Source organism: Prosopis cineraria, unplaced genomic scaffold (genome assembly GCF_029017545.1).
Source record: "Prosopis cineraria cultivar Desert tree isolate PC_DT_omini unplaced genomic scaffold, ASM2901754v1 PC52, whole genome shotgun sequence".
Classification (NCBI taxonomy): domain Eukaryota; kingdom Viridiplantae; phylum Streptophyta; class Magnoliopsida; order Fabales; family Fabaceae; genus Prosopis; species Prosopis cineraria.
This window is the reverse complement of record NW_026555382.1, coordinates 42,425-59,239: the sequence shown is the minus strand read 5'-3', so window position 1 is coordinate 59,239 and position 16,815 is coordinate 42,425. Positions and strand designations below refer to the sequence as shown.

At 30.5% G+C, this 16,815-nt stretch overlaps 1 pseudogene; it reads right to left on the bottom strand.

Moving 5' to 3' along the window:
• Positions 1 to 1,642: 1,642 nt before the first annotated feature.
• LOC129295129 (branched-chain amino acid aminotransferase 1, mitochondrial-like) lies at positions 1,643 to 15,221 on the bottom strand (annotated as a pseudogene).
• Between the last annotated feature and the right edge of the window lie 1,594 nt (positions 15,222 to 16,815).

Here is a 16,815-nt window from a genome sequence, read left to right as displayed (position 1 = left end):
GGTGTGAGATAATTTAATAAAAAATTAATATTTTAAAGATAATAATTTAATAATTAAAAATAATAATTACACTCTAGGAATAACATAAATAAATTATTTATCATTTTTCTTAAATTATATTGAAACATGTTGATATAATTTTTGATGTAAATATGTTCTTCATATCTTGTATAAATTATTAAACTATTTTATATGTAATAATTTTTTTAGCTAAAATATTTGTTGTTTAGTCAAGAGGATGCAAAATATTAAGAGTAGGGGTTGGAAAGTCTCAAAATTTACATACCTTGTAATATTTTCTAATGTGAGGGGGTATATTTGCCCTCTCACTACAATGTGGCTCTATCACTTGTAATTGAAAATAATGATTTATAAAATTTTTTGAATGTGTGATGATTCTCACATTTGTATATATAATATTGAATTTTATTATACTTACCATAACGAGAATGATAATTTAATTCATTTTTGTTTTAATTTTTTTAATTCATTCCACTCCCATCCTTTCCAATAACCAAGTAGAATATGTATCACCCTCAAGAATGCAGTTTCCTCTGGAGTCTTTGCTTATTTTATACCAAGCCAATTCGAAGGGAGGTTGTTTCATAAAGGTTGGACTTTTTCTGTATTCTACAAATTTGAGATATGAATCGCACTAGTTATGGCTTCTGAATATTATGATTTGCAATAGATTTTATATTTGATGTTAGTGCTTGTTTGGCTATATTATTTCCAGTGCTCTTTAGCGTTTGTTTGAATTTCTCAATATATATATATATATATATATAGCAATTATTGTCTGCGTCATTAATTTTTCAAGGCTTCTTATTATGATTTTTAGTATAAGACTTATTAAAATTAACGAAACATTCAAAAAATTATTTTAAAAATTGTCAATCTTAATTTTCACTGTATGGCTGTTGGGACTGAATACACACACTTTTACACAGTGTTGTGTTATTATTTTCTATTAATTGTAGCAAAAATGTGTTAAAATATTACCAACTTAATTAAGAACATGTTTTATTTCTGTTTTCAAAATTTTTTAAATAAAAATAAAAAATTTTTGGGTGAGTGTTTTGGATTTTAATATTTTCAAAACCATTCTCATTTTTTATTTTTGAATATTAAGAAATGAATTTATTTTAAAAGCATAGTATATTTGAGTATTGAAAATTATCAAGCATCAGTTATGACTAATCACTATCATAAACCATTACCATCAATTATTGGCACCGCCACTATCGGCCAATTTTTTTGATAATAAAAGTTTAGATAAGTTGAACCTAAGCTATTTTCAAATTATCATAATAAAATATGTATTTTTTATTTTGTTCTAAAAAACAATTTTAAAAACTATATTATAAAACAGCATTTAAAAGAAAAAAAAATGAGAACACAATTAAATAAGCCCATAGTCATTTCACTCCAATGAAAAGCTTCTTAGTTTATGATAATTCTTTTCTGCTTGAATTCTTACATATGATACGGTATGCTCATCGATCACACACACGCAACCCCTGTATATGAAGGGTGTGTGTCTGTTTTTGTTTATGTTTATGGTTTTTTTTTTGTTGAGCAACTACTTAGTAATATTCATAAAAGTAGCCATTGCACAAAATTATTGTAATATTTCAGAAGCTCAACCAATTTCAACGGTCCAGCCATTCTTGTCTTCAAGATCACCTGTTTGGATGCCTCTAATCATTCTAAACAGCTTCATTGATGTTGTTTCATCTCCAATTTTAAATTCAACCCCGCAAAAACATAACAATATCACATTTTCTTTTAAATTTTACACATTCGACTTTGTAACATCTCTCGTACGTGTGTAAGGTGTTTTGATGCCATTAAGCCATTCAGGTTTTGGCAATTAACAATATCAATTAGCATCATTTTGCTAATATTCTCTTATGTAGAGGATATTTATACTTAAAAAAGGAAGTCAAATATAAATTATAAAATAAATGAAAATTTTATTAATAAATTCAGTTGCTTAATGTGGTTTTAAAAGAAATATAGTATTTTAATCTATATATATAAACTCTAACAAGACTGTTCTATTTATGACCCATAAGCATTACGCCTTAAATCTTAGGTTTGGGACAAGTATACAGAAGGCATTGCAGTTTTGGATTTTATGAATAGTTGCTTGCTAGAATTTATATTATATATAAAAATATAGGATGCTAAAACTTCTCACCATCAAATTTGCCTCAATTATCAATTTGGTCATTCAAGTTTAATTTTTATCAATTCATTAAGTTGAAGTTATTGATTGGGTTCTTACTGTTTACACAGGGGTAACACTATTAAATTAAAATTTACTGACATGGATAATGAAATACTGATAGTAGCCATATAGATTAATAAAAATAAGTATATAAACATGGTAGTTTTTTCCTCTCATTGAAATATATTGTGAAAAGCTCATATGCATCTTTGCTTCCCATCCACGTACTTGGTATTCATGCCTCTTAAGTCAATAGGATACTTACTCCTCTTTACATTTTTCTTTTCCAAATAGAGCCGCTGTTAAAAGTGCTTGGGATGGTGGCTATACTCCATGGGCATATGGAGTAAATTGTAATGAGTCAATTAATCTTATGAAATTCCGTGACATCATGATTACTATGGAAGTGTTAGAGTCAAGATGTGATATTGATAATGAAATAGTAGCTAGTGGTTAAAAAGTTGTTCCCTCTCTAAATTGTGATCTTATTTTGAGAATTGAATTTGATTGTTGTGAATGGTGAAAATTTTAGTATGAAAAAGTTGTGATTTATTGAATTGAATTAAATTGTGATATTTTGTGTAAGAGGTATAATATGCTCAAGCTTACTAGACTAAGTGGAAATATATTAACTTAGTCTATGCACGGGTCATGATTCCGATTTTATGTTGTGACAATTATTTAGATAGAAAAGAAAAACAAGCTCATAAATTAAAAAAAAACAAAAGAACAAAAAGCATGCTAATTTAAGAAACTAAATTAAATTAATAAGCATGAACATATTACAATGTAAGAAACTAAATTAATAAAATTAAATTTATTTGAGGACTAATTTGTTTTCTTTTAGTTACATACATGTCAAGTCATCAAAATACTTTACACATTACATTAATTTGAGAGTAAATTTATGTTTTAAAATTTAAGGGACTAACATGATAATTTAAGAAAATGTTAGGAACTAAAAATTAATAACCAAGACAAACTTGAGGGCTTAAAATTTCATTATCTCATATAAGTGGGTATATATAGATGAAACATAAATGAATGTCATGTACCTTTTGTCATGGTAGGCTATACTCTTGACAGGAGAGATTCCAACAGCAGTTCCAGTGCAGAAAACCTCATCAGCTTCAAGAATGCTTCCGCCGAAACTCTTCGTTCTTCAACCTAACGATAATCAGATTTTCAATAAATTTTCTCTACCAAAAAGTTCAGTTTAATGTTGGATTAGTCAAGGTAACTAGTGTTAATTACCTAGATAGTTGGTTTCCCTAAATCTATATAAAGAATATCACGTATATTGTATTAGAGGTAGGAGGCCGTATCCTACCTAAAGGGTTTATGTTTGTTGTAATGAAAATTATAGTTTGATATCTTCTTATGAAAAGTTTTTTTTAATTTGCTAAATATAAGGAGTAAACTCTACCGACAATAGAGAATATCTCCCTTGAGTTACTAAAAAATATGGGTAGAACTCTCCCAAACATATTCCTAATCTTAATTTATAAGATATTTTTAATAAAATTATACATATCAATAAATTTCATTAAATAAAGTTTACAATATTAATTTTCTTATAAACTGTCAAAAACTCCATTCATTAATAAGAGAGAGGAAATGAAATTTATTTAAGGAGTGAAATAATAAGGGATAATATTGGAATAATAATCATTAATGAAACCTTATTTTTTCAAAATGTCTTATTTTGGGATATTAAATCGCTTCTAAAAATGCTTTATAAATGGGATTGAAGGAGTATTAAATTTTTAACATTTTCACTTTTTACAACTTCAATGATCCAATTTATGATATCATCGATTGATTAGTATTCAAATTCCTTTTTCTTGACTCACCCTGTAATAGTCTATCAATTCTACTTTTGTTTAAAAGAAAAAATAAACATTGTCACTATTATTAAAATATTTTCTCATTTCTCATGATATTCATATAGAGAAATAACTATCACCTCGTAACCAAAGTCAATAGCTATGTGGATGATGCTCTTTCTTGCAACTCCTGGTAAAATAGTTCCAGTCGCCGGTGGAGTTGAAATTACATTTCCCTGAAATAATTAATTAATTATTACTAATACAAACACTGATGACAATGATAATTTTTTTTCCTTTAGAAAATAGAGGTCATAAGTAATTAATTAGGATGTTTAATTAATATTTACCTTTAGAATGAAAACATTACAGGAAGACACCTCCTCAATATACTTATGTTCCACTGCGGACAAAAAGAGCACATCTGTAAATCCCTTAGCCTTAGCTTCTTTTGTCACAAGCAAAACCTGCATTGTGTTGGAGACATCCAAGATCATTCACAATTTATTATCAACACCATATTCAATATAAAATATTAAAAAAAATACTTATATAGTTATATATGTTTAGCCTCTTGTATTTCTGTGTCTACTTTTACATATTATTTATTTTATAATGAATTCTTATTGTTAATATTATTAAAAAATTTAAACTTTACTTGTTTGGATTTGATTGGACAAAAGTATGCTAAGTATATAATACTAAATATTTAAGTATTCCCTGAATATTAAATCTATAAAAAAATTACATTGATTAGAAGGCATTTGATCTCTCTGTAGATGTAATTGTAATACGAATAAAAGTAATATGTTGTAAAAACAGAAATATCCATCAATACTCCATAATATTCATTGAAAATGTATATATTTAATTTTATATTTTATAAGTTTAATTAGCACACATATATACATTCATATTGTTTCTTTCCCTGTTTATCCATTATCCTTTATTTTCTCATGTTTATTGGGTACAAATATGCGTAAATTATAGCTTAAAACATGAATTAAATTGGTGAAAAAAATAAAAATTGTGACCAATTTTATCAACTTTGACTAGTTCTTGGTTAATTCTCTCCTCCCTTAATTTTCTTATATTCTAGACTAGACATATGACTAATTCTTGATCTATCCAGTTGAACTGATTAGTCATCCGCTCCAGTTTTTATAAGCTATAACATTGAGTAATATATATATTCCTTATTTGAGATAATTTTTTAATATACTTTTATAAATTTTATATTGTTTTATTATTTAACTATAATTAATTTTATTGTCATATTAATTTAATAGATATTTATAATTTGTTAGATATAATATTTATGTTATGGATACATTTTGTCAGGTTGTCCCCACGAGCTAATCAATTTCTTTTGGGTTCACCACTAGGCATAAATCGTGCAATTTTTTTTTTCAAATTATATGTAACATAGGGGGGCTTACCTAATTTAATGCTACATATAATCTTAGTTACTTAATTATATTTATGTGGTGATAATATGCTTGTAGGAAAGATTTATATAATAGTTACAGGTGAATAGTTACTAATATTTTTTATTCCACCAGGAAAAGCACGAGCAAATTTATTTGCAATTAACAAATTTATTTCACCAGCATGTCCCTGTTTCATATATCAAAATAAATTAGTAGAAAAGAAGTAATCAATTCTTGGAAAATTGGTAAATTTCAATGTCTATCTTTTTTAAAAGAATAATAATAGAGGTTTCGAGATATTTGACAACAACTACAACTATTGTGTATGTGAGTATTGAAAAAAGTAGTTATCTTTAAATATATCAATTTTGAGTTTTAATTACATGCATCAAACTAAAGTTAATTGAAAATTAATCTCACCTTGTACTTATTGCCAATTGGATTAGTATATATTAAGAAGGTGCTTTCTGGTGAAGGTGAAACACCCATAACTAGTCCACTTCCAAACAATAGAGGCCTAATGTACAATGATCCTTTTCAATAAGGTGGTATTTGAAATTAAGACAAGACATAAATGAACATCAAACAATATATTGATTTAATTATTATCAAATTTGATTGAATATTGTGTATATTGCTCATTTACGTGGTCAACAGTGTACAAATATATACAGTATCGTGTAGCAAAAAATTCCATGCATCTTGCCTACAATCACGTGTGCATAATAATAATAAAATATTATATTCTATCACTGTTCCTAAACTGACGCAACGTGCATGCATGAATCATGCAATCTTCATTATTTCCATCACTCCCCCTCAAGTTGGGGCGTGCAAGTTCATAACACCCAACTTGCTCGTCAATGTCTGTAATCTGTCTTTGCCAAGTGTTTTTGTAAAAGGATTTGCTAATTGGTTTCTTGTCTAGATTTTTCTTGGCTCAATCTCCTTTGACTAAATTCTTTCATGTACAAAGTAACAATCCATTTCCACATGCTTAGTTCGCTCGTGAAAAAACGGGATTCATTGCTATGTGCAAGGCCGCTTGATTGTCATAGTACAGTAGGATTGCTTTGTTCTGGGGTGCCTGCAGTTCTTTCATGAGCCACCTTAACCATACTACTTCTTGACTATGGATGCCATGGATCGATATTTCACATCCGCCAATGATCTGGACACCACACTTTGCTTCTTTGATTCCAAGACATTGGAGACCCACCAATTTTGATTAAATACTCAGTGCATGATCTTTGTGTTAGTGGGTAGCCTGCCCAGTCCATATCACAATATGCTTTAAGGTCTAGAGAGCCTTTGGCCATGAGTAATATACCTTGTCCTGGTGTGCTCTTGAGATAGCGAAATATCCTCTCAATTGTAACTATATGAGTTTGTCTTGGGGAGCCCATGAACTGACTAAGTAGATTTACTGCATAAACAATGTCGGGTCGTGTGATTGTCAAGTATTGTAGTTTGCCTATCATCCTTCTATACCGAGACGCATCAACATATAAATCTGAATCATCATTTTGCAGCTTGCAATTATGCTCTATGGGAAAACTACTAGGACGACAATGCTTCATGCGTGCTTCTTTTAAGATATTTAATGTGTATTTGTGTTGACTTAAGACAAAACCATGTGATGATCTTGCCACTTCAATCTCGAGAAAGTACTTGAGCTTCCCCAAATCTTTTATGCTAAATTTTCGATCAAGATGCTGTTTAATTTCTTGTATCTTGCGCATGTCATTTCCAGCTAGGATTACAGCATCCATGTAAATGAGGCATGCCACATAAGACACAGAATTTTAATAGACAAATAGAGAGTGATCTACCTTGCTTTGTTTAAAACCAATATTCATTAATTCCTACATCAGTTTTTGGTGCCAGTTTTTAGATGCTTGTTTCAAACTGTAGAGTAACTTTTTTAGCTTGCACACTCTTGTCTCCCCCTCACGAGCGAAACCTTGTGGGATCCGCATTTATATGTCTTCATCAAGATTACCATGAAGAAAAGCATTATTGACATCAAGTTGGTGGACAAACTAGTCTCATTTTGCAGCAACAGCAAGCGGTGTATGCACAGTGACAAGCTTAGCAGTAGGTGGAAAAGTATCATGAAAATCAATACCCTTAACTTGGGTGAATCCACAAGCTACAAGTCGAGCTTTGTGACTAGCAATTTCACTGTTGGGATTGAACTTAGTCTTGTACACCCATTTAGAATCAATGAGATTCTTTCCTGGTAGTAAAGGGACTAAGGACCATGTTTCATTAGCTTCTAAGGCAGTAATTTCTCTCCTCATGGCATCACGCTAATGGGCATATCAGCGAGCCTGGAAATAAGACTTAGGCTCATCGGTGGTCATGATGACCGTAAGAAAAGCCTTATAAGAGGTGGAAAACTTATCATGTGAAAGATGATGAGTAATGGAATACCTGAGAGAGTTGTCTATTGAAGAAGTAATGCATGAATGAGCAGAGGGGGGTACAACTGATAAGGGGAGGTCCACTTCATAATCCTTTAGCTTCAAAGGAGTTGTACACTGTTGAGTGCTGTGTCTTGCAGGTAGAGGTGAATTAGAAGCACTGGTTTAGTTACTTGAATTGTCAGTAATTGGTTCTGATTGCACTGACTCAGTGGAAATGACTTGAGCATCCTTTGGGGTATCATTGGTGAAGTCTGTTGGTGGGATCATATCAGGTATATCTTCAAAATCTGTGGACATGTGAGTATACAGGGACAGTGATTGCACGCTATTAGCATTGTGATCATGTGTAAAGGGAAAGGAGTCTTCCACAAAGAGAACATCTCGTGGCACAAGTGTCTCACGTGTGGAAGGGTCATAGAATTTCTATCCCTTTTTACCATGAGGATATCCAATAAACATATATGTTCGTCTCCTTTCAGCAAACTTATCTTCACATGTTGTTGTCCTAGCATAAGCGAGACACCCGAGCACACGCATGTGATTGTAACTGGGACATCTATTATGAAGCACTTCATAAGGGTCTTATGTTGAATCACCTTGAAGGGTAATTGGTTGATGATGTAAACTGCAGTGAGAACACACTCTCCCTATGGAGACATAGGAAGGTGAGCATGAAATCGCAAGGCATGTGCTATCTCTAATATATGCCTGTGCTTATATTCAATAACACTATTTTGTTGTGATGTATAAGGGCATGAAGTCTGTAATTGGATCCCATTCTTTGCATAAAATTTCATCATGAAGTTAGACTTGAACTCAAGTCCATTGTTTGATCGAACTTGTTTCACTTTCTTCCCATACTGAGTTTCAACCATTTTAATAAACATTGGCAAAAAATAGCTCACATCAAATTTGTTTTTCATCAAGTAAACCCAAACTCCCCTATTGGAATCATCTACAATAGTTAAAAAATAATGAGCACCAGTAAGTGAGGCAACTTTGTAACCTCCCCATATATCATAGTGAATCAACTCAAAATAGGTTTCAGACTTTATTGAACTAATGCCAAAAGGCAACCGGGTTTGTTTTGCTCTAATACAAGCATCACAATGTTTATTGTCAACATGATTAGAACATAAAGAAAGCTTGTTTAAATTCTCAGTTCGTGTGTGACCCAATTTGAGATGCCATAAATCTGTGTCTTTATCTCCTTGCACAGCCATGGCTGCTCCCCCTTTGTGTAAAGGTTGGAAGAAATATAGACCATCCATGCATTTACCTACTCCAATTAGCTCCTCGTACTTAAGTCCTAGATCATGCAGAAATCAGCTAAGAATATCACTGCACAATTAAATTCCCTAGTAAACTGGCTCACAAAAAATAGATTGCATTTAAATTTAGGTATATAAAGAACTTTGTTTATCTTCAGTGTTGGTGAAATCACAACACTGCCTATCCTATGAACAGGAATCTTCTAGCCATTTGGAACACGTACAGCTGGCATGGTAGTAGCTCTTAAGTTTATAAATTTTGCTTGGTTATGGGTGATGTGAATTGAGGCACCAGTGTTGATGATCCATGTTTCATCATCCTAAGAAATACCTGCCATGTTGATTGAGTGTTGGACTTGCTCCTTGCCATTTATTCCCAAGAATTCTATCAACTTTGAAAATTGGTCTGTTGTCATTCCTGGAATTGGGCTCGAAGTTGCATCTTCGCTTACCTGTGTGACTCTCAGTATAAATTTCTTATCCTTCTTTTCACGTCTACCCTTTTTCTAATTTGGCAGATAGCCTATCAACTCATAGCATTTGTCTTCCATGTGCCTAAGTTTATTGCAATGATTACACCGTGGCTTATCATGTTTTCCATCTCTTTGATCATTTTACACTTGAAATGCGAAAGCTTCCATCGTGGGTCTGTGAATGGCCGAAATCTGCTTCTGTTGCTCATCTTCAGCCACTAAGTGATATGTCGTACTGAGTTTTAGCAATGGTTTTATGCTGAGAATTTATGTTTTTACGGTCACATAATCTTCCTCCAATCCCATAAGAAAATCATATAAGTGCTCCCTCTCCTTTATCTCAATTAATTGTTTTTGTAGTTCACACTTATAGCCCCCACAAGCATACTTTGGCCATGGCATGATTGAATTCAACTCATCCCAATAACCTTTCAACTTTATAAAGTAAGCAGGGATTGATTGTTTATCTTACCTGGTGTATGCTATAGTTCTCCTTAGATCATAAGAACGTGGTGCACTTCCCTTGACGAAGCGTTCCTCTAGATCAACCCATATTTCTCATGCTGTCTTTGCATAGCGAACACTACTTCTGATTTCCTTGTTCATTGCGCTCTTTAGCCATCCTTTCACCATGGCATTACAGTGCATCCAATGGTTAAGATCAGATGAGTCAGTAGTCAGCATGGGAACGGATCCGTTGACAAAGCCTTTCTTGTTCTTAGCAAACAAAGCATTGCTCATGTCATTCACCCATTCTCCATAGTTTCTCTCATGAAGAAGTTCCCCAACATACACCTGACCCAGATTATCTGATGCATGAACGTAATAATGTGATTGCATGTCCACACCTTCGGTGAGTCCCTCCTTCACGATGATCTTTCTGTCCGCTGCCATGCTCTCTGTTTAGTGTTGAAATCTTTGGTTTGTGTGGTTTTGGGATTGACGCTTTGATACCATATCAGATTTGATTGAATATTGTGTATATTGCTCATTTATGTGGTCAACAGTGTGCAAATATATACAGTATCGCGTAGTAAAAAATCCCATGCATCTTGCCTACAATCACGTTGCGTAATAATAATAAAATATTATATTCTATCACTGTTCCTAAACTGACGCAATGTGCATGCATGAATCACACAATCTTCATTATTTCCATCATCTGAGATTATATACTGCAGGGGTCAAATTTAAGTAGTGCTAGGTTCAATTATGGCAATAATAATGCAATTTTTAAATTTTATTTTGATGGAAGACATATGCTGAGACTCTTTCCTCACTATTCTCCCGCTCCCTCTCTCTCTATCTCTCTTAGAAAATATTGTATGTCTACTGTGAAACTTATATAAGAGATTCATAGTAGTAATCCAAGATTCCTATATGGCAATAGAGAAGTCTTATCATCACTGAATAGGAGGTATGTTTTCTAGACTCTAGTGTTCTACATCATATAAGCACAAAAATGAGTCTATTTAATCACAAAATTAATTTTTATATTTTGACAAACAAACAACAAGTCTTACCCACTAAGTGGGTCCAATCTTGGTTTGCCACATTTTGGGGAATTAGCTTCTTCATCTAGACTCAACCTCGATTGGTAATCTATTTTTCAAAATATAAACTAAAATAATAATTTTTTTCAAACCAAAAGACAAAAGTAGAGGATTGTTTGAAACTGTTTTTATTTTATTATTCTGAGAACTGATGTTTTGTAAAACATATTCTGAGAATAAAAAAATAATAAAAATATGTGTTTTTCTTATTTTCCTTTATTCTCCAAAATATTAATCCTAGAACATTTGAAAATTGTTTTCATTTTTTTGTTCTCTAAAATATCTTTTTAAAAACATATTAAACAAATTTTTTTATTCTTTTATTCTAGAGAACAAAAAACCGTTTCTAGAATCAGTTGCAAACAGGCCCAGTCTCAAGAACTCTATGGACTTACTTTCTTGTCACTGCGTCTTTCCTCCACTACAATTTTTTTTTGGCCAAAAGTTCAAATTAAATTTTAATGATATAAATTAATATGGGCTTTTAAAATCTATTAAATCTAATCTAACAGTCCAAATTTGCAAAGTTCCCTGCACAGCAATAGACGGAGGCCAACTCTAGACTATTTCACTAACATAAATTACGAACCCTTATTTAGAATATCTCATAACCAGCCCACAAGTCCAAAACAAAATATAAATTCAAGATTAATCATTTGAAACTATATATATAGTCTTCTTTTAAAAATAATCAATCTGCTTTAACAAGTTATATCAAGAAAAGTGAAAGAAAGTGGAATTAATAAAGCAATAATATTACCCAACGCTCATTTGCAAGAACAACTTGTTTGATTGCATAAACATATTGCTGAACAGAAGGTGCAGCCAACAACAATCTCTCAGCTCCCATCTGCATTCGCAGTGCATTTTCTTGGGGTCGAAATGTTTGAATTCCACCATCTTTTTTCCTGTATGCTTTCATCCCTTCAAATAATCCCTATTCAAAACACACACACGCATCCACCATGTCATATCAATTTTTAATGATAATTTGTAGAATTATCCTCTTCTTCCTAAAATAATTAAGATGATGCTTTAATATGGAACACCTCATCGTGGTCTTGTCATCCTGAAAAAATTTTACGGTTTGACTATGGTGTATTTCAAAATTCAAGATAGTTGTTTTGTTTTTTTTGTTCTCATTTTTATATGCATAAAGAATTATTTTGTAAACTAAAATTTTAAACTTTTTTTCTAAACTAAATAAAAAATATGTTTGACTACATTAATTTGAAAGTGATTTTGAAGTTAAAAATACAAAAAAAATCATCTAAAAACCATCCATCAATAATAATGGTCAGCAGTGGTTGATGGATTGGTTGGTGGTGGCTTATGGTAAGGGTTGGTCCTAATTCATGGCTAAGGTGACAATAACAACTAAGGTTAGTTGTGATCGACAATAGTGGCCAATAGTGATCCCTACTTTTGTTGGCTAACAACAATGGCCAATGGTGGTTAGTGAAGGGTAGCGTGTGTTAGTTAGTTGCTACAGGTGATGATTGATGGTAGTGCTTATAATGATTACGAGCGGCTAATAGTGGTGATTAATATTGATGGAAGGTGTTGGTGGTAGCTAGCTAATGGCCACAATTGGTGGTGGTACAGTGGTGGTTATAACAATGGAGGATGTGGTGAAACTGGAGAGATTATTGGCAATAGATTGCAGTAACTAAATATGGTGTGTTTTTAAAACCAAGAAAATGGACAGAAACAACTCTAAAATATTCCTATTTTAAAAAATAAAAAAGGAATAACTTTAAAAATCATTTAGATGCAAACAACTCACTTAAAGTAAAAAGTGAAATCAAACCTGCTCTTGGATTCTATTGTTTTAATTTTGAATTAAACTAATCAAAGTAAAATATACTACAAAAATGAGATTTAGTAGTATACATTTTGTAGCAATAAAAAAAGAAATTCTATTAAAATAAAGTAGCAAAACTTCATGTGGTGTTTCCTTTATGAAATATCACCGCTTATCAATTATTCTTTTTTACAATTTTAGTAAACGAACTATAGGTGGAGTTTCATTACAGAAACGCCATAGCTTGTTGTCTCTGAACAATTAAGTAGCATTTCTACATGAAACACTGCCTAATAATAATGATTGGTAGAAGGTTTTATTTTATTTTAACTTTAATATTTTTTTATTTAAACAATGTATAGTATGAAATAAAAGATATGTTATTCTAATTACTATTTTTTTTAAAAAATATTTTTTTAACTTAACAAAGTTCACATTAAATGTGAATATTCTAAAATCTCATTTTAAAGATGAGCATATAGCCGTTATCCATGAGATATGAGGACGGAATTTGGATTGAGATGTGGGGATGCAAGCTCATGCGTGATGTTAAAATTCACATATGGTGAATAAATATTTGTCCCTTTAAAAAAAATATAATTATTGTTTTCTATAATTAGTAAGTATTGCACGGGAAAGAAAGACGTTATGACCACTCAATATAAATTGGGGAAAACATGCAACAGAAAAATGGTAAAAAAAAATACAATCTTTTAGAAAAAATTAACTTTTTTATTCGTTTGGATTAAATTGGAAATCAATATATTATTGTAAGACAAATAAAAACTTACTTGGCCGTAATTTAAAACTGAAGAATTGGGTTAATCTCAATCGGCCCAAAGGGTATCAGTACCCCCTTCAGTGAATGTGCCATCTTTAGGGCTTTTCATTATAAACGTTTGATCAGTTGAAATCACATCATATCCAATTTTGTCCCAATCCATGTTGCTATGTGTCTCTCCCCTCTCCCTATATATCCATAAAAAAAAAAAATTTCAAAATCAAAATCAATCATATAAGAAATACAAAATATACAATAAATTATATTATTTATAGATCATGAAAAAAATAATAGGACTCATTTTTTAACTTCATGTAGTATGCAGTATCTAATTAGACCTATAAAATTCGTACGTATTTCAAATAAAAATAGCTGGGAATGAAATTTGAGGACCAAAAATTTGAATATAATTTAAATAAAAATAAAAAGATTTGAAAATCTAAAATAAGGACCAAAAGTTTGAGTGAATTGGTTTAAAAAATTGCGACTTTTGCAACCTTAAAAACAAGAATTTGCAACTGAGATTCGTTAATTTATAAAGAAAAAACTTATAAACTATATCATCACTTGAAATTATTTTTCTTCACAAATTGATGAATCTTACTTGATACTTTGTTCAAATCCCTGGAAGTGGTGATATATTTAACAAGTTTTCCTTTATAAATTAGAAAATTTCAATTACAAGTTCTTGTTTTGATGGCTGCAAATCATATAATGAGAGTAGTAAATTTTAGACCAATTCACTAAATTGTTTTTTTTTTGTATTTTCAAATCTTTTAATTCTTATTGAAGTTTAATTCAAAATTTTAGTCCTTTAATGTCATTCCCCCAAACTGGCAAGATTATTTGTATAAAATGATTCCCGGTTTGGTGAAAGAGATGACAGGGATGAATTTCGTTCTCCTCTTATAAAAATTAAAATGTGTAATAATTATTTTATCGTCATTATCATGCTTGAATAGTAATTATTTTTGATTAATTTTATGTAAAGGCACAATAACATTGCACATTTATTTTTTCATTATATTTATCTCTACAGACTAAATAAATCCTTAATCTAATTGAGTTGAACTCGTATAGAGAATCAAATGATTCAAAAAATTCTTTGAAAAAATAATTATTTATAAAAAAGATAAAATTGTAGTGGTAACGAACACTTGATGAAGTCTCATCAATGATTTCCAGAAGAAAAAGGAGAAAGTTTGAAAGCATCATTGGGTGCGTTTCATCTCATTAATCAATAATAATCAAGCCCCCAACAATGGTTTTGGTCAGGAAAAAAAAATACCAATTTAATTTGCACAAATAAATCAATGAAGAAATCTATAAAATTTCACAATTTAAATATTAGATAGGGAGGATGAAGAAAAAAAATTAAATTACCTTTGAAGATTTTGGCCTTCTGAAGATATTGCCGCCATTGAAGCTAGCCATTAAGAAAAGAAGACCAACATTTTCTGGGAGAGATTCAAGAATGATGAGTGAACTGAGATTGTTGGCTATATATTCCTCTCGTGGTTACCAACATTTTTTTTTCTGCCACGGTTTTTTTCCAATACTTTCTCAAAATTTATACTTATAGAATAAATGAGAATTCTAAATGTAACTCCGAAATTTGATAGAACTTGAGATTATATTAGAAGGACTTGATAAAAAAAGCATGATCACAAGGGTGATTCATTAATTAGATAAATTAAGGACCTGTTTGGTTTTTGTTATCAATTTTTTTTTTTGAAAAACCGTTTTATAAAATAGTTTTCATAAGTATTTTTCAAAACAAAGCAAAATAAAAATTTGTTTGGTTATGTTAATTTAAAAATAGTTTTAGAATTAAAAAATAGGCTGATTGTGATGGTTGGAAGTGGTTAATGATAGAAATCAGGCTAACTAAAAGTTTGTTTGAAACTATTTTTATTTTATTATTTTGACAACTATTGTTTTGTAAAACATACTTTGAAAAAAAATAATAAAAAATAGGTATGCATTCTCCCTCCCATAACATCTAAAATAAATCTCAGAGCATATATTTGATTTTTTTGCTTTTCAAAATATTTTTGAAAATACATTACCAAATAGATTTTGTTTTTTAGAAAATAGCAAACCATTCTTAGAACAGGTTGCCAAACAAGCCCTATATTTTTAATAATTAACTGTAGTATGTTTTGAAAATAAGAAAAATAAAATGAAAACAAATTTAAGATGTTTACATTTTTTGTTAAGAATTTTTTTAATTTTTTAATTTTTAAAAACAGAAAAGAGTTTTTGAAAACCGAAACTAAACGGCCCTAACTTTCTGCCTTTCATAGTTTTCACCTTTCTTTCCATTAGAACATAAAATAAGTCCCATATTTAAAAATTAGAACATAGATAATAAATATATAATTTTAGAAAATATCTAATCAAATGACTTAAGCTACTTCGGTAGAGTATACTATCTTTAAGCATACTTAATATAAGAAATTTAATATGATATTAGGAGCCATTTGATCGAGGACAAAAAGAATGAAAGACCCAAAAAACAAGTGATTAAAAATAGAAAGAAAGAGAGAAGAGGAGAACAAGAAGAAAAAATTAAATAGACTTGAAGCCTCTAAAATTTAAAAAGAGTACAAGCCCAGGCAAGAAGAAGAAGAAAATGAAAAAAATGAAAAAGAAAAAGTAGTAGAGAAAATATTAAAATATTAAAGAAGTCTCATATCTAAAAGTTAGAAGATAAATTATAAATATATAAGTTTAAGAAATACCTAACCAAATGACTTAAGCTATTTTAGTGGAGTATATTATCCTTGAGCATACTTACTCTAACTTTAAATTTATGTGTTGTTATGTCACTTAGCTCAAATCTCTACACATATACATCATTACTATTTTGTCGGCCATCCTCTTTTTTTTTTCTTTTTAGGGTGGGAGGGGGGAGAGGTTGTTCAAATGACCTAGAGAGAAACCATACCTACCGAAAATTACGTTCATAATCAAACAACGTAGGTAGTTTTATTGGTAGAGAGTAATTTCATT